At 35.4% G+C, this 24,625-nt stretch overlaps 1 long non-coding RNA gene across 1 annotated transcript in view; it reads right to left on the bottom strand.

Annotated features, from left to right (window-relative positions):
* The window catches only part of LOC139130808 (uncharacterized), a 53,840-nt gene extending 32,854 nt beyond the window's left edge, over positions 1–20,986 (bottom strand). The window contains exons 1-2 of the long non-coding RNA XR_011551985.1: positions 20,956–20,986; positions 20,756–20,778 (exon numbers count right to left, since the gene is read on the bottom strand). This is a non-coding gene — a long non-coding RNA (uncharacterized lncRNA). The remainder of the gene's footprint in view (positions 1–20,755; positions 20,779–20,955) is intronic.
* Between the last annotated feature and the right edge of the window lie 3,639 nt (positions 20,987–24,625).

Genomic DNA, 24,625 nt, shown 5'->3' on the forward strand with positions numbered 1-24,625 from the left:
GCCCGTACTGAACGAATGGGCCCAGCGTGAAACCCGGCAGTAACGTAAGTTTCTCACGTCTTTGGAAGACTATGGGTGACACTGTCTGCGTGCGTCTGCATACGAAATTCTGGTAACTTTAACAGTGAGAAACTTACGTTGCCTCCTGGTTTTCACGCTGGTCCATTCAGCTCTGCTATTGGTTCGATTTGAAAAGCGCTCACGTGACTCAATACACTGCCTCGCCTTTTAAATCTGAAATGTAAGAGACGTCCAGATACGCTGAAAAACTTGCTGATTTCTCGACTTTTCATCGGTAAGAGGTAAAAATGTTGGAGTATTATTGAGAAGGACTAATGTGCTTTGACCCTACGTCGAATTTTACCGATTTCGATGCATGCTAGGTGCATTTTTGGCGATCGAAAAAAAGTGTGTGGCAATGAAGTGACACCCCTTGGGTAATGTTAGGCTGTATTGAATTTGCAACGCACATGTATAGTTAGGCAGCAACGCACATGTATAGTTAGGCTGTATTGAATTTGCAACGCACATGTATAGTTAGGCAGCAACGCACATGTATAGTTAGGCTGTATTGAATTTGCAACGCACATGTATAGTTAGGCTGTATTGAATTTGCGACGCACATGTATAGTTAGGCTGTGTTGAAATTTGCAGCGCATACTTTGTTCTTTTCTGCAAATAGTATCAACAACGACAACAACAATAACAACAACAATAACAACAAATTTACTGAGTCCAAATATATGTTTATTTATCTTCATTTTTAAATATTTAATCATCATCATCGTCATCATCGGAGATTGGACCCCCTATGGTCAGACAGACAACAAGTGCATGCGTGAGGACTCAAAAAATGTGATAAATCGTACAGTAAGACATTGTTATCAATATTTTGCACCATTATCAAGAATTATAGTTTTGTGTATTACATAGTTAATCCGATACTTTCCCTCCTTTGAAATGCGCAGTCCTTTTTTCGTTTTCAAAAGAAAAACTTGCTCTCTGTGGGGCCACACTGCTGAATAATGGAATACATTATCAGTAATAATGTATGGATATGACGTCACAAAATTCACTGGTATTGACAAAGCTATAATATAATGTGCAATAAGCTCTTCCAAGAATTGCGCGTTCCCTGTTATCGCGTTGTGATAAGGGACTGGTCAGTTTCTTCGGCCTGGGGGGGGGGCCGGTGGATTCATGGGGGGGTCACCCTGTTTTTGACTTTGGTGATAGGGGGGGTCACCATGTTTTTGAAATGCCCAATAGGGGGGGGGGGGTCAGTGTGTTTTTGAATTTCGACACAGGCTCATCATTGCCTAAAATGCATCGTGTCAGCCACAAATTTCATCCAGTTGCATTTTTCGGCGCGCCCTTCGGGCGCGTAACTTTAATAATCAGACATATTTTTCAGCACGCCCAACTTTAACATATCAGGCATACATATATCAGAGATATATGTATGTTCAATATTTTTCAGCGTGCTCTTCAAGCGCATTACTTTAATATAATATCATACATTTTTCAGCACACCCCTTCTTGTGCATTACTTTAATATACAAGACATATATATCAGAGATATCAGGATGTTTCATATTTTTCTCCGCGCCCTTCGGGCGCCATACTTTAATATATCAGAGATATATACCAGAGATATCTTGATGTTTGCTAAGTGAAAGTGTACTATTATGAAATCTCCATTTCATATGAAAAGCATGACAAATTCCTGATACTTTTCTGTTCTCTCTATGAGAATTCAGTATGAGAAAGCAACATGCACAAATATCAATGTTACAAGAAAAGGTCATCTCAGACTCTGCACACATCAGATTTGGCTAAAATGCCTGTCTATGGCTCCTCAGGAGATTTAATTGGATGGCTGGCAAGTCTTAACACCCATCAAAATTTTTGATTTACAGCTTTTTCCTGTTTGACATTAATGATTGACATCCATTTCTGTACAACAGTTCAGGACATCTGGTTAAGCATAGAAAGTGTGAAATACATTCACAGCTCATTCAAAATGTACTGTATTTAAACTTTAAGATTGACACTTTGAAATTCCTATCTTACAACTGACATGCCAACAATTTCATTAAAACACTTAATGACTGTTAAAATATAAATGTATGTAAAATATAATATATTTATATATTACACACACACACACACACACACACACACACACATATATATATATATATATATATGTGTGTGTGTGTGTGTGTGTGTGTGTGTGGTGTATTACAGTATTACCGGTATATTATTCATATTACAGTTGTCGCGTGCAGGGGGGGGGGGTTCACCCTGTTTTCAAACTTTGGAATAGCAGGGGTCACCCTGTTTTCGAACTTTGGAATAGGGGGGTCAGCCACTTTTTGACGTCGGCAAAAAATAATCCACCGCCCCCCCCCCCAGGCGGAAGAAGCTGACCAGTCCCTAAAATGTTGTTTTCAGTATGAGTTTGATAATATTTTGGAGGGGGGAACAAATCATTAAAGATCATCTTCATTCCGCAAATTTTAAAATTTTTCTCATTTCGACATAAACGTTTGTTGTATGAACATCATATCGATATGAAACGGAGACTCATAACACATTTTTTTAAGTCCAGTGCCAATACTGGCGATAATGTCAACGCGGAATCTGTTGCAACGGCAACTTCTGATCTCTCTGGTGGAGGAGTAGATCCCGTGGGAGACAAGTCAGACATCAACACTGATCTTGACGACGATTGCGTGACGTTTGAAAATGCCAAACGGTTGAAAATAAGCAAGTTTCAAGCGCCGTGGCTCGATCGACCTGAATGGAAAAATTGGCTTGAAGCACCCAGCGATGGAGCTGGAATGAAGTGCAAAATATGCAGGGAAACCGGTAAGACCAACCCATTCACAAGCCCAGATGGATGTTGTAATTATCGAACATCAGCATTGGCACGGCATGCAAACAGTACAACTCATTTGGAGGCCGTCAAAGACACGTTTATGCGTGTGGATATGTTAGCTTATTTTGCATATTTGATAAATTTCTGTAATATAGCTATAATTGATACTGAATAGGTGGACTTTAATCAACCCTCAGATATTAATTGATCATACCTAAGTCTATTTATGTTGTGAGTATTATGAGTTGTATAATATTTAACGGTAAACAATCACATATGTGTCTTTTGACCACAAGCATGACATTTTATTTATTTCTTCATTTAAATATTTAATTAATTTCTGTAATTAGGCCATATAGCTGAGGGCACTGATTTTGACCACACCTCAGTTATTTATTTATCATATAACGTCAAGCTATACTGCCACTTAGATTAGTATGATTGTCTGATTATTATATCATTTGCATATGTGTCTAATTTTGGTAATGAAGCCAAATAGCAGTACTGAATGCACAGATTATAACCCAATGTCTGCTATTCACTGATTGTACTTCAATCTACCTATAGGATAAGTTTGATAAGTATGGTTTTCTGATTATAAGCTTATTTGCATACTTAATGAAGTACAGAAATTAGGCAAAATATACGTCAAAGCTGAATACATTTGGATTTTATGAGAATTTTAGGTTACATTTGTAGCTCATGTGTTCACACACGTGGGCCAATATCCCAGTAATGTCTGTCTGTCTATGTGTCTGTCTGTTGGCGCGATAGCTCAAGAACGGCAAATCAGATCACAATCAAATTCGGTACATAGATTTAGTTAGGGTGTGGCAAAACCTGATTAGTTTTTGGTGGGTGTGGCTTATATATTTCATGCTTATTTGCATAATTAATGATTTTAGAAAAAAACAGACATACATTGAGAACAGCTGCACAGAATTGGATGAGATTTGCTACAAATGTTGATCACACAAGGATTTATTGGCCATGAAAGACATAAGGGTGTGACATGAAAGTTAATTGCTAATGTACATATTTGATGAACTTTCCTAATTAGGGATATATATCTGAATTGACAGAATTAAAATTGACGAAACTTGGTATGTATATTGAAGATACTATGATTTAACATTACTGAAAGTCGTTAAGCATTTAACTTCAGCCAATTCCTACTTTGCATATTTAATGAACTTTCCTAATTAGGGTTATATATCTTGATAGCCTTGACCAAACTTGACCAAACTTGCTATGTACATGGAGGATACAATGATGCAACATTATTGAAAGTCATTAAACATTTTAATTTCAGCCAATTACCTATTTGCATATTTAATGAACTTTCCGAAATAGGGATATAGATCTTGATTACCTTGACAAAACTTGCTGTGTACATAGAAAATACTATGATACAACATTATTTTAAGTCATTTTGGCTTTTTACGGGAGCTAATTCTTAATTTGCATATTTAATGAACTTTCCCAATTAGGGTTATATATTTTGATTGACTTGACTAAAGTTGATGAAACTTGCTACATACATTGAAGATACTATGATACAACACTATTGATATTGAAAGTCATTAAGCATTTTACCGTAATAAAATGAGGCACAGATGTCGATCTTTTGGTTGTGTAATGACATGCATTGATACATAATGGTATCATGTCAATTAACTAATGATTTGCATATTTTATGAATTTTCGTAATTGGGCTGATATGTCAAGAAATTATTCATCAACTTTCTTGAAACTTGAAAGTATGGATGTTGAGCTCAAGTTGGTTTAACATTTAAATGAAGACATTTATCATGTCATTCAAATTAATTGCTAATTTGCATATCAAATGAACTTTCCTAATCAGTGGCCTATGTCCAGAAGTACTCCATCAAATTTGATGAAACATGGTACAGACGTTGATCATTCAGTATTGTAATACTGTGAGAAGACGTTAAGCAGTATCATGTCAATTGTTTGCTATTTTGCATATTTTATGAACTTTCATAAATAGTATTATATTTCTAGAAATACTGTATCAAATTTCAGTGTTATAATAGAATGCAAAAATGTTTGGCAACATCCTGTCGATTAATTATTATTGACTTATTTAATGACTTTGTAATTAGAGTGGCCGCCCACATTGGTTTTATGTTTTCAACACAATGGAACTCATCTTTAATCACAGAGCTAATTACTGAACAGGACTCTATCCTCTCCAAAGACTTGCAACAATCATTTCCTTCATGCAATCTAACAGCCAGTTGTAAAGGGTTTTTGAAACTTCAGCGCAGGAAAAAGCTATTTATTATTTATTTTATCAGCTCATCACATGTTTAAGGGCTGAAATTTATCTTAATGAAATCAGTTGTACACCACACAAAGTCAAAGGGTATAGCATGTATGTATAAGATGTATCTCTTTCTCACTGTTTTTGTCTACTCACTGAACTCACTGAAAAATGGCTGTTTTTGCCAACAATTTTTAGCTGTGTTTTTCTGAATTTAAAGAACATCACAAAAAATAACTCGGTCTTCAGCTGAAAAAAGCACATGGTAGGGGTACTTTGAGACTGTCCAACTCAAGCCAAGACAGCCCCCCCTTTTCTGTTCATCTTTAATGATATGTTCCATCAGAGTACAACATGTGTAAAAATCAGAAAAATGACAATATTTCTATTTTTGAGTGGACCCCACCATAACTACAATAAATGGTGTTACTCAACATAAACATTTTCCCAGTTATATCAGCTATTATAGAACTGTTTGTCTCAGATTAACTTAAATTGGTACTTTTTCTATGAATAAACAGAACCATTTTTGTGGACAGGCACTTTTTGAATGAGTCAGGTACTTTTTATTTTAGCTTGTCCAGTGGACAGGTGGTTGTAAAAAGTATTTCAAGTCCTGAAGTCCTTTATAAATTGAGGTTATTCTAACAACCTATGCATGGGAATTCAAAATCAGTTTGAAAGTTTTCCATCAGCTTGCCAATTCTTTCTAAATTCATCTTCACAAAATAGATTTTGGTATAAAGGTCCTAAGGATTAACCAACCTAAGATTCTTTAAAATATTGATGAAATTTTCAATTGTTATTCAGAAGTCAATGTTCCAATAATTTGGTCAAATATTATGCTTACTGGAACCACTGGTCTTGTAGCTTTCATTTAGTGTTGAAGCATTGTAGAAAAGCAGATTAGGCCAAGAAAAATTAAACGTTTGTATCTCATCCTCGCACGCGTCAATTCAAACCTGCAGCGTCAACCTTTTTTGTGCTCATAAGGAAATAAAATGAAAAAAAACCCTCAAAAATATGCAACGATAGTGCATAACACAGTGCTGTATAAAACACAACTGTAGACAAAATAACTGACACTATCATTCCATTCAGAACTGTACACATATGGCACTGTTATATTAGGCTGTCAAAACTGTGCATTGCTGCTCTGGAAGTCATACCACAGAACTGTTGCTATACAAAAATACTAAAGCAAAACTGCTGTGCATTTATCTCTGCGAGCATTCCTATGTTGTTTTCTTGGTTTTTTGCACGTTCTTGTTAGTTGAAGAATAAAAAAATTGAAAAGAAAAAACCCCTTAACACCTCACCATTTTTGCAATATGTCTAGGATGAGAAACAAACTTTTTATCTTTCTTGGCCTTATCTAATTTCAGCAACGATCTTCATTTACAAATCTGTTAGAATTTTTTCACATTTTTCAAAACAATTTCAAAGATTCTGTTCTCTAAAACAACCTCTTTAATGAGCTTATGATACTTTTCTAGGATACTAGATGACAGAATTTCAGCTTCTTAAGATTCGTTTCAAATTTTCATTCATAAATGTTTTCCAAATCTTTTCATCATTGGATGTACATCTAGTAATCTGATATTGCAAGTCTAGTAGCTTTATAAATTATGATAAGTAGCTTTCTAGAAATGTAATTAAAATCCCTCTTGTTGCAAATTTGCATATGTAAATTTTGGATATATGTCTTTCTTCTAACAAAGTCATTTTCTCTCAAGCCACTACGGTGCTTCTGCCAGTATTTGAAAAGATGGCACTCAGGGACACTATGATGACGTGTGGAATGAGTCAGTGAACTAAGTACACAAAGCAAAGTCATATATTCCAAGGTGGAAAAGTATAGAAGGGGTATTTTCTATTGAAAGTTTAATGTCGTGAATACACTCTTTAAAATAAGCTTGTGGGGACCTCTCCTCTAATAGTTGTCACAAATTCACAGCTTTTGTTAGGAAGATGTACATTACCTTTAACAAATTTTGTGTGCTTTTGTCTTTTATGGGGATTTTTGCCATCTAGCAGTATTGAGTGCAACAGAAATAAACAGGTTGCTTTATGATATAAAATGACTGCTGAAGTTATAACAAATCTGTTTATCACTGCTGTTTTAAAGTTTGCTTCTACTATTCCGCCAATAAATTATACGTACTTTCTATTAAAATTGCAAAACAATAGGTTGAAAGCAATTAACGTATCTAGAAGGAACACACCATAGCTCATTATCCTCATACTAGTAATAGCAACTTGCTATTGTACTGTTTTGCCATGGTAGATGGCTCTTTTTAAGATCAACTAGTGAGTTTTTGATTGTATGTGAAAATCAGCACTGATGTGATGACCTTCTCAAGCAAGGTGTAGCTGACTATGGATAATCCGAATGCTGTTTTAGACTGACCGAAGAAATCCATGGGAAATACTACTTTAAAAATCAAGGACATGGTGTTTCATCAAAACACATCAGTGTAGAACATTAAATCATGAGAATCCCAACTGCATATGTTAAAGTTAGGCCTATTCAGTATTTTTTTACCTTGATGCATCTTCAAAGTATTGTTCGTGAGCTACAACATTTTAATATTGCAGTGTATGTGCTGCCTGAAGTCAAAACTTAAAAACAGTTTGCGAGAATGTGAACTTAACATGTCTATGCCCAGGAATTTCTCCTGTGAAAAAAATGCAAGCTATGCTATGATATGACTGCCGCAAATATCTGCAGAGAAAATTTTTTAACCTATCACAAAATCTGATGCAGAAGCTGATGTCAGTGATGAACCAGTTGGGTGATCCTTATGTATTAACAATGTTATTATTTGTCTCATGGTGCATACTGTGCCAGATACATATGACTGTCAGACAACATTTCCACATTGAATTGATTGTCATGATAATTAGTTTATTTTTCACCATACTGTACGTAGTTCCTTGTTGTATCTAATTCAGAATTAAATTTTAATACACTTGAAGAGAGGTAAGCTCACGTATCTCATACATTAAGATGTACTATTGACTTACAGTTCCTAAATAAACATTTATTTTTCATTTAAACATGCATTGTAGACAAGTGAATATTTGCCAAATAGGACCAAAGACATATTGTGATTATGTTCGCATCTAGTTAAAGTCCAGATAGAGTGATTGGGTTTTTATTTAGACATTGGCCATGTGGTACAACAATTTGTTAGTCCCAGCGCAGCGGCAGGGACTTATAGATTAGGTTTTGTATATTATAGTCCCATATGGCCTCCAAATGCATGTCACAAAACAATCAAATTTGGCCACCAAGGATTCAGTTTTTTTGGATATTCAAAGTTGCAACCTCTGAATCTGAATTCAAAATTAGTCTTGATGTCTGGTTTCTTGCATTCTCAGCATCTGAATCCAAAATTTGTCGCAATGTGAATGTGTATAAGACACTACAATCATTCGTGATATTTCAAGAATTACCAACTCAAATTTGATGAAACTTGGTACAGATGTTGATATACCAGAGTTATAATAGTTTCAAATATATTTAAAGGTATCATGTCAATTAATTGCTAATTTGCTCATTTGATGAATTTTCCTAATTAGTGATCTATGTCCAGAAATACTGCATCAAATTTCATTAATGAAACGTAGTACAGATGTAGAACTCTCAGTACTCTAACAGTGCACAAAGACATTTTAGTAGCATCATGTTTAATAATTCCTAATTTGCATACTTGATGACCTTTTCTAATTAGTGTGACATGTCTAGAAATACTAGAGCAAATTTAACAAAACTTGGTACAGATGTTCAACTAGTGTGCAAAGACATTTAGCAGAACTATGTGTATTAAATTCTACTTTGCATATTTGATGAACTTTCATAACGAGTGTGATTTGTCTAGAAATACTGCATCAAATGTGATGAAAAGAGGCACAGATATTGATCTTACAGTGTTGTAATAGCATGAAAAGACATAAGAAGTATCGTGTCAATTAATTGCGCATGACACTGGACACGCAGGACGTGTTTTCATGCGTGTCCCTGCAGTCATTCATTCGTTTGCTGACAATTTTGATTTCGTTAAGTTTTATCCACGATGAGGCCATGCGAAGATTGTGGTGCAACCCGGGGCGTAACTATATGTCAAGGTGACCTGGATTTGTGTGCTTCTTGCAACGAAAAACGGTTTCATGTTGATCGACGTCTGATAGCAGATAGGCGAGCGGCGAATCCACAAAAAGGGCCTTATTTTAGGAGTTTAATGTACCCACCTTACATACGGCCACATCATACATCATTTGAAAGCTTATTATCTCTACTTTAAGAAAATTGACGATGTGGAGCTGCCAAGTAGGGCCATAACCTCCTAATTTGCATAATTAACAAGGGTACCCAATTTGCATAAATGCGATATAATATTTGAAATTTATTGTAACTTCTCTAACGATACGTTTAAACTATCGAGTGATATATCATATGAAAGGTCTTTCCATGTAGAATACAAAATGGATATTCAAAGAGATATTGAAATTGATTATACTGAAATATTTTCATGTTTATATGGAAAACAATATTTTCCCGTATTGAATAACAATATTTTAGAAATTTGAACACATACAGCAACAACACACAGCCACACCATACGTCATTTGAAAGCTTATTATCTCTACTTCACGAAAATTGACAATTTGGAGCTACGAAATCGGGCCATAACCCCCTAATTTGCATAATAAACACGCATACCCAATTGCATAAATGCGATATAGTATTATAAATTTATAGTTAACTTTTCTAAACATACGTTTAAACTATCGAGTGATATATCAAATGAAAGGTAGTTACATGTAGAATACAAAATGAATATTCAAAGAGATATTGAAATGGATTTCACTGAAATATTTTCATATTTATATGGAAAAATATTTCCCCTTTAGAATAACAATATTTGAAAATGTTAACACATAGAGTCCTATCATACAGCCACATCATAAGTCATTTGAAAGCTTATTATCTCTACTTGAAGAAAATTGACAATGTGGAGCTATCAAGGAAGGCCGTACCCCTTTATGTCCATAAATTACACTGGTAAGCAATGTGCAGAAATGAGATATGAAATTAGAAAATTCATTGTTAACTATTCTAAATACACTTTTACACTATCGAGTGATATATGGTCTGTGGTGATGGTAATTGCATGTAAAACACAAAATTTATATCAAAAGTGATATTTGAATTAATTTACGGAATATTTTCATATTTCTGTCGAAATAAATATTTCCTCTCTTTAATAATGGTATTTAAAAAAATTAATTTAAGTATCAATGCAACAAAAAGATCCACACGAAAGACACTATTGTAGTTGTTGAAATGTAGCTTTGTAGCTGAAACAATGTGTCAGAGTAAGCTACAGTCAAAGTAATCCAAATCATTCATGTCATTTCCAGTAAATCTAGTAATTGTAGGAATTCATCATCCTCTTCTTCACCAGCATTGTCATGAGTAAAAGGGTTGCCACAGTTATCGCTGCCTTGGCAGGAACAAAGGTCTGTGCAGGGAAGATTAATTCGACAGCAGACACAATTGGTGACATGTAATAAGAGAAAGCAGCTCCGCAAATCGTTCATATCTTAGTTGTTTGAATTTTGTGTACGGTACATGTGTATATTGTAAGTTTATATTATGTTATGTTTGGCCGTTTTATTATAGTGTTGATTTGCCATGGCGAGACGCAACCCTAATCTACGTGTTCTGCCCTATGGGATAGCATGACTAATGTGACACTGCGATATCCTTTGATGCTACCTTTCGAGAGTACTGAGTTGTCTTCATCAGTCCTTCATTTTCTTTTGGTGAAACATGTGCACTGATTGAATGATTGTAGGTGTTACCAATCGAGTTGTTCCACTGAAAGTTCAGTTTGTTCAAGTACGGAAGCTAGGACGTCTACTGTTTGTTCAGGCTGTATTTGTGTACGCTCATTTGAATCGGAGATCAGACTGTTGTAGGTTTTGTGAAGTTTGGCATCATCGTAACGCTAATATATTTCCGTTTCTTATGTATGTGATTAGGCTACGCTCACAAATAACGGTGAGAGGCAGAGGAATTCGGGTTGGAATCGAAAATTTTGGGAGATTGTAGAGGGGTACTTGGAGATTTTGATCAGCATATAGGGGACCTGAAAATGTTTTGGTTCCCTTTTACGATTTACGATTCCAAGGAAATTTGAAATTAATTTAATGAAAATTAATAACATTTAAATGTCATCCGATTGTCCAAAGTAAGTAATAATTTAACAAGATTTAGAATCGTTTGGTCGCATTTCATTACTTTTATCTCGAAAATATCTTGTATTCTCTATTGCCTTGTTGTTGCATGATTGTTCTAATGTATCGTAATGTTTCGCGTTTAACAGGCCCTTGAATGTTGCTGTTTGGTTTCGTGAACCGCAATGTATCTGTTGGTTTTGTGTGTGTTTTGCAGTCGAGAATGTCCTCTTTGTTCCACCGATGACCTTTATAGATAATGAGGTCTAACGATATGATTTCTTGAGAAGAGCTTTCGAAAATTTGAAAGTATGATGCATTTTTTCATGTTTGATATGAATTCATTAAGCTCGTGTTGAGTTCCAATGAGAATCATACATCGTTTCTGAATCTCAGTCAGAGCGATATTTGTTCAGTGTGTTGCTGAATTATTCTCATTTTGTCTTGTGAAATGTAATGTCGGGAATTTCTGGTAAAACTGGAGATCTCGTACCGCACCCAAATACATGACGGTAAAATTCACTGTTGACTTGAAAGTGTTGTTTTTCAAGATTATTTTCAGCATAGCTATCATGTATTTTGTTGTTGGTTGTTTGATTATGCAATAATTTGATGATCTTTCCTGATTTAATGCTCTGTCAACTGATTCCATTGGTTCATTGTGCGTTGTATTAGTGTACATTGAAACAATGTCTAGTGTTACCAATGTCGCATTGGCCGGAACTTTTATTGTCTCAATTTTCCGTGTAAAATCAGTCGTATCTTTGATGTATGTTGTTTATTTCTTCACGATTTATTTGAGAAAATAGTCAATGAATTTTGATCTGTGAAAGGTTGGACTGCATCATCCACTTATAATTGGGCGGCCGACGAACTTTCCTCGTGGGCGTCATTTTGTTCACTTGTATTTTTAGCATAAGGTACCAACTTGTAAGTGGTGCTAGTGTTTTACTCTCGACTAGAATAATCGCCATGGCTAATTAACACTTTATATAAAACAGCCAAACATAATATACACTGACAATATACACAATATCATACACAAAATGCAAACAACGAAGATATGAACGGTGTGTTGAGTTGCTTTTCCTTCATTATATGACAATAAATACGATAAATGAAATATGGTGCCTTCCGTCTACATATTCCACAGAACTGAACTGAAAATACAGATGTAACACAGATGTAGTAACCAATGATGTCTCCATCAAACAAGATTTCTAGAGAAATTGAAACAAAAATGACATCAATAATACAAAAGGGTCATTCAACACACAGCTATTTATAACAAGATTGGAACTAATTTGGGATAATTGGATGGTGAAGTAATGTCGGTTTAATTTGCAAATTTAAGCTCATCTGCTTTTCTTTTTACTTGTAATGTTTTTAAGAGTAACTTGTTATATTTCAACACTCAACTATAGAGCACAAAACACGCTTTAGAAAATTTGCAAAAATATGAAGACCCAATTATTGCAAAATAGTTCCAATTGGTTTTATGTATTCTTGTTGTTCAGCTATATGGGAATTAGACAGGAAAATGTTCCAGTTTTCGTATCCTTAATAAACAAAAAATCAATTGCAAAACAAATTCAGATATTTATCCCCAAAACTTTAGCATTATTCGTTATTAGTACACAATATTTTGAATATTATAAACTAGTCAAACGTTTACGATTTAATTGAAATATTCAATAAGAATATTTTGAATACACGTTTGGAGTTCATGATTCTATTCTACATGCAAATACCTATCATTTGATATATCACTTGATAGTTGAAAAGTAAGTTTAGAGTACTTTACAATTGATTTTTGTAATTTTATATTGTATTCATGAACATTAGGTACCCGTTTGCATTATGCAAATTAAATCATTACAGCCCTATTTGTCAGCTGCATATCGTCTTTTTTCATGAGGCAAAGATAATAGGCTTTCAAATAACGTTTGATGTGGTTGTGTGATGCGGTTCTATGTGTTAAAATTATTATAATATCGTTATTAAAAAGGGGAAAGTATATTGTTCTACATTAGTACGAAAAAATTTTAGTAAAATCATTTTAATATCTCTTTGGATTATCCATTTTGTATTCTCCGTGCAAATTCCTTTCATTTGATATATCACTCGATAGTTTAAAGTATGTTTATAGTAGTTAATAAATTTCTAATTTTATATCGCATTTATGCAAATAGGGTACCCATGTAAATTATGCAAATTAAGGGCCACGTCCGTACCTGACAGCTCCACATTGTCAATTTTCTTGAAGTAGAGATAGTAAGCTTTTAAATAACGTATGATGATGCTGTAAGATTTGGCTTTTTGTATTAATTTTTTTTAAATATTGTTATTGAAAAGGGGAAAATATCTTTTCAATATAAATATGACAATATTTCAGTAAAATGAATTTAAATATATTTTTGGATGTCTTTTTAGTATTCTACATGCAAATACCTTTCATTTGATATATCACTCGATAGTTTAAAAGTATTTTTCGAGTAGTGAATAATAAATATCTAATATTAATCGCATTTATGCAAATTGGGTACCCGTGGGACTTATGCAAATTAGGGGTTACGGCCGTACTTGACAACTAAATGTTGTCTATTTTCTTAAAGTAGAGATAGTAAGCTTTCAATGATGTATAATGTGGCTGTATGATGTGGCTGAATGTGTTCAAATATTTAAGATATTGTTATTCAAAAGGGTTCAATATTTTTTTCAGTATTAATATGAAAATATTTCAGTAAAACCATTTTAAATATCTTTTTGGATATCAATTTTGTATTCTACATGCAAATACCTTTCATTTGATATATCACTCAATAGTTTAAAAGTATGTTTAGAGTAGTTAACAATGAATTTCCTAATTTTATATCACATTTATGCAAATTGGGTACCCATGTGAATTATGCAAATTAGGGGGTTATGGCCCTACTTGGCAGCTCCACATCGTCAATTTTCTTGAAGTAGAGATAATAAGCTTTCAAATGATGTATGATGTGGCCGTATGTAAGGTGGGTACATTAAGTGTGAAAAATGGGTGTGTCTGCCGCTCGCCTAAAGGTAGGAGCACGTCTGCAAATATCCGACATCGACCATACGCACGTTGAAGCGAAATCGCCCATTGTTGATTCAGTCAAAGTGCTTGACATTGACCAGACACCTGTTAACAGTGCTTCGGTGAATCAAGGTGATAATGAAGATGCTGAAGTGGAACAGAATGCGGACAGGACAGTTGTATGTAGTCAGAATGCTACGGCTGACAAGAACGATATGCAAGATACAACTGAAAATGGTTTTACCACAGTTACATACAGGCGGAGACATAAAAGCTATGCCGATGTGGTTGCCAATGGGCAGTTCAAGAATCCGATGTCGTCCAATGACCGTGATACTAGTGCTCCTGCCTCATCGAACAAGGGACTGATTCAACCCGCAAAGTTAACTCGAAATAAATTTATACTTGGAAAAAGAAAGCACACTGGACTTCAACAAGCAACGTCACAAAGTAAACGCGTCTTCGTGAGTCGACTGAAGCCAGAGACGAACACTGAACACCTTGTGCGGTATATCAAGGAAACTATGCGTATTGACATCAGTGATTGTGAAAAACTTCCAACCAAATATGACACATATGCTTCGTTTTGTGTCGCCGTAAAATCTGAAAACTTTGCGTCCTTGATGTCCCCCGATGTATGGCCGGAAGGTGTCCTTATTCGGAAATTTTACCAACCTCGTAAATCCTAGATGGAGAATATTCGGATCGTTTCGTATAACTGTCGCTCTATCAAGAATTCACTTGAAACTGTTAGAGAAGTGTGCGATACTCATGACATTGTTTTATTACAAGAGCATTGGCTGACTAAAGATGACATTTCGTTTTTATCTCGTATTCATAAAGAGTTTGACTACTATGGGGAGTCCCCTGTTGATACAGGTGAAAATATTTTGATCGGTCGTCCGTTTGGAGGGTTGCCATTTTATGGCGTAAATCTATTGGTCACATGATAACAGTACGTTCGTTCAATGATAATGAATAGAATCAATGGAATTGAGGTAGCCAATGACAATTGTAAAATGTTAATACTCTGTGTTTACATGCCTACTTGTAGTAGGGAAAATCATGATGATTTCACTGAATATTTAGCAAAGGTTCATTCTATTGCTCAGTCTAGCAACTGTTACAGTACAATGATAATTGGAGACTGGAATTCAGATCACAACTCCCTCTTTGGTAAATCACTGCTGAGCTTTTGTAACGAATACAACTATTTTGTGTCAGATAATGTCTTACTACCAGAAAATTCTTTCACATATGTTAGTGACGTGCATGGCACAACATCCTGGCTAGATCATTGTATTTCTTCATACACAGCTCATCAATGTATTGAATCTGTAGAAATTTTGTATGATGTAATCGTTTCTGACCATTTCCCACTTAGTATTAAGTGTGACATTGGTACCATACCTTCATGTGAAAGTAATGACTCGGTTAAGAATGATACAGAGGTACGCTTAAACTGGTCCAAGGTTAGTACTAATCAACGCAATGAGTATTATGTGAATTCAGATAGGCTTCTTTCTGAAGTTGATATTCCAACGGAAGCATTATGTTGTAAAGATATTCATTGTAATAATTCCAATCATGTTGATTGTATCTTGAAGTTTTATGACAATATTATTGATAGTTTATATGTTGCTGGCACTAAAATTACACCACCCACCAAAAGTACGAATTCTAATATTCCAGGGTGGAATGACAATGTGAGACAGATTCATTCTATTGCACGTGATTCGTTTAAGCTCTGGCGTGATTCTGGTAAACCCAGGACAGGTCCATTGTATGACCTTAAACGCCGCACGCATGCGCAGTTTAAGTATGCTCTGCGTCTGTGTCGCCGTAATGAGGAACAGATGAAAGCCGATGCTATGGCGAAAAATCTGTCTTCTAGCAATTATGACAAATTTTGGAAGTCTGTTAACAATACTAAAAATTTGAGTAGGCCAAATAATGTTAATGGATGTACAGGTGATGCAAATATTGTTGAAATGTGGCGTAACCATTATCATGATATTTATAATTCTGTAAACAATAATAGGGATCAGGAATTTGTTTTAGATGCTATGAACAGTTGTTCACTGCAAGACAATTTCACTGTATTACCAGGTGACATAAGTGATGCAATTAGTAAGCTACAGACTGGAAAAACGTCTGGTTCAGATTATCTTGCCGCTGAGCACTTTATATTTGCCAGTCAGAAAGTTTCTGTTTTGCTAAGTATGTGCTTAACAGCTATGCTTGTCCATGTAGTTTGCCCTAGACGACTTTCTAACACTATCCTTGTTCCAATTATCAAAGACAAAAAACAGTGATATTACAGATAAAACAATTATCGTCCTGTTGCACTTTCCACTATTGCTTCAAAAATAATTGAACTTGTTTTATTGCGTCACATTGATTCTTATCTGGGAACGACTGATAACCAATTTGGTTTAAGTCAGGACATTCCACTGATATGTGCGTCTTTATTTTGAAGGAAATTATCAATTATTATAGACAACATGGTAGTAATGTATTTATTACATTTATGGACGCCTCTAAGGCTTTTGACAGAGTGAACCATTGGACGCTTTTCAAGAAATTAATTCAACGTAAAATTCCCATTTACCTTGTCAGATTTCTTGTCAAATGGTATCGAACTCAAATTATTATTATTCGTTGGGGTACATGTTTATCTGAGGGTTTTACTGTCACAAACGGTGTAAAGCAAGGTGGTATTTTATCACCAAAGCTCTTTAATATCTATATTGATAATTTGAGTGTTCTCTTATCAAACTTGAATACTGGCTGTAATATTGGTGGCATTTTTGTTAATCACTTAATGTACGCGGATGATATCTGCTTGATTAGTCCTTCTGTCAAAGGTACACAAAAGTTAATAGATCTCTGTACTCATTATAGTGATATTCACGACATCATTTTCAACAGTAAAAAGACTAACTGTATGTGCGTGTTTGCGAATCACAGTAAGATTCGGCGCATTCCATGTGTGTATCTGAACGGGGTTAAATTAACCTTTGTTGTTAAGAAAAAACATCTAGGGTTCGTGTTAACTGACCATTTCAGAGATGATGATGACATTGAGCGGCAGACGAGATATTTTTACGTAGTAGCGAATATGCTAATGAGAAAATTCCACATGTGTACTTTTCATGTTAAATGCATTCTATTTAAAGCGTATTGTTATCAGTTGTATGGGGGACCAATATGGAATAGCTATTATGCAAATGTCTTGAGGAAATTGAAAGTTGCTTACAATAATGCTGCACGACTGTTATTGGGTTATGAGAAACGGAGCAGCGCGAGTCTAATGTTTGTATCTAACAGAATAAGCAACTTTGATGCTCTTCTGAGAAATCAGATTAACAGCCTGAGACAAAGACTTTTGAAAAGTAGCAATGCAATTGTACGAAATGTATGTAAATCATTGTATTTCAACTCAGAGATGGTAAAACACTGGAATAAGTTACTCTATGTTTAAATGTCTGTTTAAAAAGAAACCCATTAGATTATGTATGTAGCTATAATCAATTTTTCTATCTTTTCAACCATAATTTAATTTTGTAACTGAATTTTCATACTATTGCCTTATTTGACTATTATATGGACGCTCAAGTCCGAAATAAAGATATAATAATAATAATTGCTGAATTGCATATTTAATGAGTTTTCATAATTTAGGTGATATGTCTAAAAAAATGCAGCAGGTTCAATGCAACTTTGCACAAATTTTGATCACAGAGCTGTAAAAATCTTCAAAGACATTTAGCAGTCTCCTGTTAATTAATTGCTCATTGGCATATTTAATGAACTTGCCTAATTAGTGTGTTATGTCCAAAAATACAGTATGAAATTTAATGAAACCTGGTACAGATGTGGAACTCTCATGAATGCAATAGTGTGCAAAAACATTTAACAGAATCATGGCAATTAAATCCTAATTTGCATATTTGATGAACTTTCCTAATTAGTGTGATACGTCCAGCGCTTACTTGTATATTTGATGAATTTTCATAATTAATGCGATATGTCTGTAAATACTGCATCTTATTTGATAAGATTGGTACAGATATTGATCTTATAGTGTTTTGATAGCCTGCAAAAACATTTATTACCATTATTGTCACTAAATTGCTAATTTGCATATTTGATGCACTTTCATAACTAGTATGATGTCTAGAAATACTGCATCAAATTTGACTAAACGTGGTACAGATGTTGAAATCTCAGTGCTGTAGTAGTATGCAACGACATGTAGAAGTATCATGTCAGTTAGTCGCTAATTTGTATATTCATGATATTAGTACATTTTCTTAATTAGAGTGATTCATCTAAAATACTGCAGCAAATTTGATGAAACTTTATACAGATGTTGATCTCAGTGTTTTAATAGAATGCAATGATATTTAACAACATCCTGTCGATTAATTACGAATTGACTTTTCATAATTAGGGTGGCAGTCCAGATTGATTTTCACCACCATGGTATAGACTAACCCCATTGTTTTCTGTAGTAAAGTTGCATCTCTAAACAGGGAAAGAATGTTTGTAATTAGTGATCTATATCCTAAAGCTGATGACACTTGCTGCAAATGTTTATCATACAAAGGTTTAACGGTCAAGAAAGGCACTTAGCAGTATCAATAGCTATTTATAATAAGTCTAGGGACACTTTTGGTTAATATCTGGCGTTCTGATTTCTTAAAGTCAAGAGCCATTACTCAGACATGCCGGGACCAGACCAATTTTCTGCAGATTAGTCGACTTTTGACATTTGAAGAGCCAGTACATGACATACCCTATTCTGTCAAACAGTGACAAACTTTGTAAAAGGAAACCCTATGCCATTCATACTAATGTCTATTTGTTTACAGTATAATCCAGTAATGGCATCAGACACAGATAGGTCTTAGGTACCCTGATTTCTCTTTTTCATGTGGATCATATTGACTTCAATTTAGTAACTTCCACTGACTAATTCCCAATTACAAGCGGGGACTATGTCATTGTCAGTGACTTGTTGCCCATTTTCCCCCTTACAATCAATGATACAAAATAAAAGTTCACCATTTTCCCTGTAAGATATTTTTCATCATGTTGAGTCCCAGGTCTTACATTCCACTCTCGAATTTACATATTCCAACTCATGCCAATCACATTTAGTGTTTATTATCCTGGAGCAGTAACCAACCAGTTCAAATAATTTTCATGATTGTCAGTGAAATTTATCACTGTCTGAACCATTTGACTTTTTGCAACTATCCAGCCTATTTCACAATTATGCCAAATAATAACAAAAAGGTACAAAGGACGTCAGTGCTTCAAGGCATCTGTTTTTAACACCATGTGCGGCATAAATTACTTTAATAGCGGACTTTCCTTGGAAGGAGATCATCAAATACATTTTGCTGGGGTTTTGAATAGGGTTAGGGTTAGGGTTATTTTTAGAGATAGTATACTTGAAAGAAAGTTTTGTAAATCCACATAAGAAGAAATCCCCGGACCCCATGTGTATGTGTGCAGTGCACTGATTGATCCCATAAATTACAGCAAAGAGTTTCACTATTGATGAAATGTGAAGTTTAGTCACAGTGGGAAAACCAAAGGCACCTGTATCACCGCTTTGCGAAATCCCTGTGATGCAGTCTTGATGTATCACCGGGGTTTCACAGAGCGAGAGTCGTGCCCCTGTGGAGCAAATAGTATACAAGGGACTCGCCTTTCTAGAAGGGATCAAGAACTGGAATTCACTACACTTTTTATCGTTTGTAGGGATACTCATTTTGTTATATCCTATTAATTGTGCCTGTTTTTTGCATTATTTTATAATGAACATTGAAATTTTGAACGCGGGAGAAATGCAGGCCGCCATAAGCTATTGTTTGTGTACACCGTAGAGGTAGAAGAGATCTCAGTTCTATCCGTGTTTACACTGACGAGTGCATCATGACAAACAGACTTTTAAAGATCGACGTAAAATGTCCGAACGCGACGGTTAGACGCGGGTGGCACACAGAGACAAAAAATGCTTGTGCCTATATCGACCATTGTGGTACTGCACCAGCTAGAACTATGATGTCACTGGTCGTTACAACATTGATATACGTGAGTATTCTCGTCAACTTCTAGCACAAACCATAGACAGTAGAAGCGAGCTACTGTCAATAAAAAACAAGCAAATTTATGATCACTTTCATCTCCTAGTAACTTGTTACTGATCTAGAAAGTTTGGGAAACTGACAAAGCTTATATTGAATTACGGAAAAATCTTACGTACCTGTCCATGAGCCACAACAAACACTGGACAAGAAGAAAAGTACACAACATCGACGCTGGAACACACCACAGCAAAAGGAAGAAAACAAGGGGAGACATGGTTAAACAAAACGCAAACAAATTCTCTTTCAACAAAAATGTATTCACAATATCGACTCAAAATATTCTCTCTCAACTCACGATATAGACACGATTACGAACCTTATTCAATGGCAACTCTACAACTCTACAAGGGCAAAAACGCAAGTGACGTCCCACTTGTTCTGGTAGGGGGTTTACTTACAAACACAATGCATAATTAGCCTATTACAGGAAAGCAGTTTACACCAGCCAATCAAAGCGTTGTTTTACTCATGACGTCGGAATGTAAGACAGTCAATGCTCTCCGCAATGGTATTGGTACTTGTCAGTGATTGGTCCGTTCCTTCACAATTCATTATTATACAAACCTATGATCTTGCTTGAGTTACAGGTGACTGCAATTAGATTGAAAGATTATAATGTATAGTGTACCGGTACGGTAGTCCACCAACTCAGATCCTTCAATCGTGCCCAATGGCGGAACACCCGCATGCGACTAAATACATTATATATAATCATTAATTAAAAAGTAATTAATAGCGAATTACATTTAGAGGCGCAGATTTTGTCGCATTATGAAACGTACAGCGTAATTGGCTTAGTGGCTGCATTTATCAGTAATAGGCAATCAAACAAAATTTAACAAAAATCGCTGATCGCAGAAAGTAGCAAAGTGTGTGACATGAAAACAGTCGAATACGCCGTGTCTGAGAATATGGGTACCGGTCGCGGTCCCCGTGTAGAACACATGAACAAGCAGAGTTTTCTCAGTCACTGGAAGAAGTAAATCTAGAACGTGTGAATATTATCCAATGGATCACCTCGGGATATGGTGGCTAGGGTTAGAGTAACACCAAAGTAACGCGGCAAGCAATGGGAGCAGCACGCAAAATCAGGTTTGCAATTCGTCCTCGTGGTAGGAAATCAGGAATTCGTCACCGTAGAATATGGCCCAATGAAACTGTCATATTTGACAACAGGACTGAAGTCATTCGGCAAGTTCGCAGACCTGTCGATGTTCTTATAAAAAGGTCAAACTAGCTGTGTCCGTAGTCGAACTGGCCACTCTTGCTAAATTTGTTTCCAGTGTTTCGTGTCTTTCCTTCAAATTCAGAATACTTAAAAGTTTAAAGTTAAGAAAAATCGTCGAGCAGATCGCCTACTTCAGTCATCACATGTCTGTTCGCGGAAGACGCCATACTTGTTTTAGCACATGTGTACTTTCTATCCGACTATTCCCGAAGAACATCGAAGTTCACGTATCCGAACCGGCATAATCCATTTATGGGATTACCCGGGCAGATGCATTATTGTTTGGTTAGCAAACATGTTTCATCTCCCTTAAAGGAGACAATAGACGTGCAGGCTCCTTCTCTTCCTACCTCCATGTATATATTAAAAAATAAAGTCGGACCCAACACTGATCCTTGGGGTACACCATGATGAATGCTAGATTTCTCTGACACATTGTCATTTAATTGAACAAATTGAGAACGGTTTGATAAATAACTTTGTATCTAGTGTAGGCAGGGGCCCTGAACCCATAATGCTCAAGTTTTGACAACAAAATGTCATGGTGTCGACAGCTTTACTAAAGTCGATAAAATGCCCCTGAAGTAGAATTTCCTTTGTCGATTTCATGTAACAAATAATTTACTAAGTTAATCAAAGATAACTTTGTGCTGTGCTTCTTTCTAAAACCATACTGATGTTTGTACAGTATGTTAAATTTATAAAGGTATGAGGTGAGCTGCTTGTTTACTACTTTTTCGATGACTTTGCTGAACAATGATAGAATAGACACTGGTCTGTAATTCCCAACAAGTTCTCGTTCTCCCTTTTTAAAGATGGGCGTAACTTTGGCAACTTTCATAGCGGTGGGGAACACACCTGTTGAAAAAAGAATTATTTATAATATGGGCCAGAGGTCTTAAAATGACGATGGCTGCATCAGTGAGAAGTCTCGGGGGCAATTATCCTTTCCACTTGCTTTTTTGCCATCTAAATTTACTAAAAGTTGGTGAATCTCATACTCTGTTACTGGTGTGAGAAAAATGGGTGTGTCATTGGCTGACTAAGGTAATGCCTAAAATCGTTTGCAGAGTGTGGAATATTTTTTGCCAAGTTTTCACCGACATGTACAAAAAGTCGTTTAAAACCCCGTACAATATCAGCAGGGTCAGTCAAAATGTGTTCAACACCATTTACCTCAACCTGTAGGCGGTCAGGTAGTTTATCAGGGCTGATTTTCTTACCAAGCAATCATTAACAACATTCCACATGTTGTTACCCTTATTTACTCTGAATAAATTACCGTAGTAATTCTTTTTTGCATTCCTTAGAACGCTTGTGAGAATATTTCTGTACGATTTAAAACGAGAAACTGCCCTGGGATCATGGTGACTGGAGATAACTTGGGCGTACAATTTACGCTTGGTGTTAATAGAATTCTTTATAGCCTTAGTGATCCAAGGATTATTTTTCCTTTTTGTTTTAACAGTTTTGACTTTCAAGGGAGCATGGCGATCGCATACCTGAGTAAAAAGATTGTTAAACAAATCGAAAGAAGTGTCGACACTGCTATCACTGGTGTTCAAAACGCTATCCCAGTCAATATTACATAGGTCAGAAACAAAACTGTCGCGATTTTAACGCCTGAAATCTCTCTTATAAAATGACATTAAATTGGTAAGTGAATGTGAAAATTATCAAAAATACAGAATACTGGGAAGTGGTCTGAGATATCTGCAATAATTGTACCAGCATTTAGTGGTCTGACATACAAGAGCTAATATTTGTATAGATGTGGTCAATTGTTGACCTAGATGTACTTGTAATCCGAGTAGGTAATGTAATTAACTGCTCAACGTGAAAACATTGCATTCTAGATATGAAACTTCTAACATTGTGGTCTGATTTTGTAACATCGAGATTAAAATAGCCCATAAGGATACGATATGTTTTGTCTAATTTAACGGTACAATGAACATCAGAAAGCCAGTTTTCAAATTCCTCAATATAAGTACCTGGTTTGCGATACAATACACCAACAATGATACGATTTTTAGTACCACAGATTTCGAACCATAATGATTCCGAATGCATTACATTGTAATTCAACAATTTATAATCGAGGGAGGAGTGCACATACGCACCTACTCCACCGCCCCGACCTGTGTTTCTACACTTAAGCCCAAGAGAATAATTTGGCATATGAAATAAACTTGGATTATCAATTCTCCAAGTTTCCGACACACCAATAACGTCGAACGTACCAGAAATACAGTGATTATACAACAGACGTACATCATCTATGCTATTATCAAGAGATCGAGCATTTACGTGCGATACAGAAAAGGAGTGACCGAATGTAGGGCTGAATTTATTATTTAAGACGGAGGGTTCTGGAGCATAATTATTAATTGTGAATATATCATCTACATCATCTTCGTCACGGTCAAAGATCATTAAAAATAGAAAAGCTTACTGCAGTTTCTGGTTTGAATCCCTGAACCATGGAGAAATTTCTAATATTTAGCTCATAAATATACCCTATATGAGTATAATCTGCATTTTTATTGTTTAAATTTTGTATTCAGGTCCGGACTAGAATACATTTATCAACAATAACAATGGTCATTTCACATACAGAGGTTGTTAGCAAGCAAGACACTGGGCATTTGTCACGATGATCGGATTAATGTAAAATTCTGTAGTTGATACATCGAAACAGAGTAGTGAAAAATTAGTTAAAAGTTACAGCTAATGTCAATTTAATATCTGCTTACGA

Source organism: Ptychodera flava, chromosome 4, assembly GCF_041260155.1.
Source record: "Ptychodera flava strain L36383 chromosome 4, AS_Pfla_20210202, whole genome shotgun sequence".
Classification (NCBI taxonomy): domain Eukaryota; kingdom Metazoa; phylum Hemichordata; class Enteropneusta; family Ptychoderidae; genus Ptychodera; species Ptychodera flava.